Source organism: Tupaia chinensis, unplaced genomic scaffold, assembly GCF_000334495.1.
Source record: "Tupaia chinensis unplaced genomic scaffold, TupChi_1.0 Scaffold000600_1, whole genome shotgun sequence".
Taxonomy (NCBI): Eukaryota; Metazoa; Chordata; class Mammalia; order Scandentia; family Tupaiidae; genus Tupaia; species Tupaia belangeri.
The window spans coordinates 333,793-337,238 of NW_006160117.1; positions in this window are offsets into that span (position 1 = coordinate 333,793).

The following is a 3,446-nucleotide window of genomic DNA, read 5'->3' on the forward strand; positions in this document are numbered from 1 at the left end:
GGGTCCGGGACACGAACCGCGGTCGACTACGTGGGAGTCCAGCGACATAGCCATTACGCTAACTGCTGGTTCCCTTGCCCCGGGAGTATCTTTTTTAAAAACGTATTTCTTCTTTTCATAAGAATGAGAGACAGATGGGACCAGTTCAGGATGTAATGGCTATGTTACTGGACTCCCATGTAGTCGACCGCAGTTTGAGTCCTAGACCCGGTGGCTTAAACTCACGCCGGGTGCATGTGCGTGTGTGTCCAAGATCCCGAGAGGAAAATGTAAGAGAAAGGATTGTGGCAAGGCCACCCACCCGGGAGGGGGGGGGGGATTTCTTGCTTTCTGTCTCTCTGTCTCTCTCTGTCTGGCGAGCGCACGCGCCCTACAGTGAAAATCTCTCAAAAAAAAAAAAAAAAGAGAGAAAGACAAGTACCCTCAGCAGGGTTAGGCTACAATCCCAGGATTATGGGTGTACATGCCCTTTGCGTGCAGGTCAGCTGAGGAATTGAACCCAGTCTTCCCTATGGAGCCAGCATTCCTAGAGCTGTTAACCACTGTGCTATAAAGCTAGCGCTCTCTATTTTCATTGAATATGAGAGCCACAAAACTGCGGTCTTGCTTATTTCCCACTAAAACAACCAGAGTTCTTGAAAGTTTGAGGCCAAAATCTTGTGTTTGAGTGGTTCTTGGGGAGTCCTGGTTCTACTGCAGTGAGCTCTGCTAATTGCACCCATGTTTAATCATCTATAAAAGGAGTTGGACCACATGGACCCCAAGGTTCTTCCCAGGCTTGACGTTTTATGGTGCTCTTTAGAACCCTAAAACAGGAGGCAGTTACTAATCAACTACTTTCATGTTGTGATATATTTTGCCCAAAGAATACAAAACCAGTGACTCTTAAAAATAGCAGTGGTGGGGACCAGCAGTTAGTGTAATGGCTATGTCACTGGACTCCCACGTAGTCGACCGTGGTTCAAGTCCGGGACCCGGTGGCTTAGAACTCACGCCAGGCGCGTGTGCGTGCATGCCCAAGATCCCGAGAGGAGAATGGAGAAGGGATTGTGGCGTGGCCATCCCCTCTGGGGGGTGATTTCTCGCTTTCTGTCTCTATGTCTCTCTCTGTCTGGCGAGCACACGTGCCCTATAGCAAAAATCTCTCTCTCAGAAAAAAAAAATGGCAGTGGTTTCATCAGAATTTTTAAAAATGATCCATCTGTAGTTTCCTGAAAGGCAGCTGCTGTGCTGACTTGGGGACTGCATTCTCGTAGCAGCCACTCCTGCCTTGGTTTGGAACTGACCAAGTATGGTCTAGACCCACAGAGACTCCCTACCTTGAGATGCAGGCTTCCATGAAGCTGCTACAGAACTCTGCACTTGAGTTTCACTTGATTTTCCCTTTCTTGTCCTTCATTTCAAAATCCTTTCCAAATGACTTAATAATGCATGCTTACACGTGATTATCTGCTGATAATATTTTCAGATGTTCGCCTCATAATAACATGGAGATTTACACTTTGATCACATAAATAAATCATAAGGCATTGTGTAGAAGGGGTCGTCCCTGGGAAAGGTTTCTGTGTGGACCACCATCCCCCTCTAAAACTCTGCAGTGGTGGAAATGTTCTCTATCTGTGCCGTCTCTGTATGGTTGCTACTGGCCACCTGAAGAGTTAAAACTGAGCTAGTGCAACTGAGAAACGGAATTTTACATTTTACCAAAGTAGTCGCACTTACACAGTGGTGGTCAACCATATTGAACAGCGAGGTTATCTACAACCATTTCATTTGTTGATTTGTTTTGTTTTGTTCTGTTTTGCTAGAGAGCATGTGCACTCCCCAGAGAGAGACAGAGAGAGGAGAGGAGAAAGTACCCCCAGGAGGAACAGTCCCATCACAATCCCTTCTCCATTTGTCCCTACTTTCGGGCATGCTCCTGAGATCTTTCTGAAGCTGCCAGGTCTGGTACTTGAACCTCAGGGACAGCCGTGTGGAATCTGGCTGCCTTAACCACCAGGCAATGGAGCTGGCTATTCTTTTTTTCTAGGTGCATGCACTCATGGAAGACAGTTCGGAAAGTGAGAAAGCACCCTCCTCCCATGGGCGGTAGTCATGCTGCAATCCCTTCTACATTTTCCCTTTTGGATTTTGGGCATGCATGCACACACACCCAGCTTTTTTCAAGCTGTGAGGTCTAGGACTTGAGCCATGCAGTTAGCCATGTAGGATCAAGGTACCTTAACCACCATGCCACTAGCTGGCCCGTTTTGTTTTGTTTTGTTTTACCCCAATCCAGTATTTTCACCAGTGACTGAGCTGCGTACTTAACAACAACTGTCATTTCTTTTTTCCTTCTTTTTTTGGAAAGGTTTTGCTATAGGGCGCGTGTGCTCACCAGAAAAAGAAACAGAGAGACAGAAAGCGAGAAATCACCCCCCAGTGGGGATGGCCATGCCGCAATCCCTTCCCCTCCATTCTCTTCTTGGGATCTTGGACATGCACACACATGCACTCGGCATGAGTTTAAGCCACCTGGTCCGGGACTTGAACCACGGTTGACTACATGGGAGTCCAGCAACATAGCCATTACACCAACTGCTGGTCCCAGCAACTGTCATTTCTAAATATTGATCTTAATCCTTTGCCCTCTCCCCACAGATGACATGTACATCAACATAACAGTCTCTCTTTGGATAAGAGAATAAAGTGATATTTGAACCTTTTCCTGTTGTGGCCACATGGCAGATCAGTTCTCATCTTTGCTGTGCAAACCCTTGATTGTCACCTCTAGATCCACTTACTATGAGGCTCTTTGTACCCTGAGATAAAGTATTACTGCAGCAGTCCCCCCCATCTGTGGTACATATGTTCCAAGGACCCCAGGAAATGCCTGGAGCTGCAGGCCGTGCCAAACCCTATGTATGCTAGTCGATCTGCTAACTAAGCTGGCTGCTCAGTGACTAACAGGCGGGTGGTAGATACAGTGTGGCTACAAATCCCCTGCCGGTAGGATGGGGCAGGATGGTACGACATTTCAGCATGCTACTCAGAATTGATGAATTGTTGATATGGGGGATTTTCCATGTAACATTTTCAGACCATGATCAACCACAGGCAACAGCAACTGCAGAAAACCAAACTGAGGATAAAAAAGGAAACGACTGTATAGCCCACAAGGCCTCCACCTGGCACCGTGCTGGAAAGGCTCCATCATCTTGGCCCCACGTCAGTCATCAGAGGGGCTCTGGGAAGCATTTTTCAAGAGTGCCCTAGGAGATTCTAACATGTGACAGGATTGAAAGCCACTGATAAGATCTGGAGGAGTCCAACCCGGTGGGGCTCCAGGACTCGTCTGAGCCCCTTGACCTTTGAGCATCGCTTCCGGTCGGTTCAGTGAGTTGGCAAGGCCGTGACTGTACGCCCCCCGACCATGGAACAAGCTTGGGTCACTTAGCATGTTG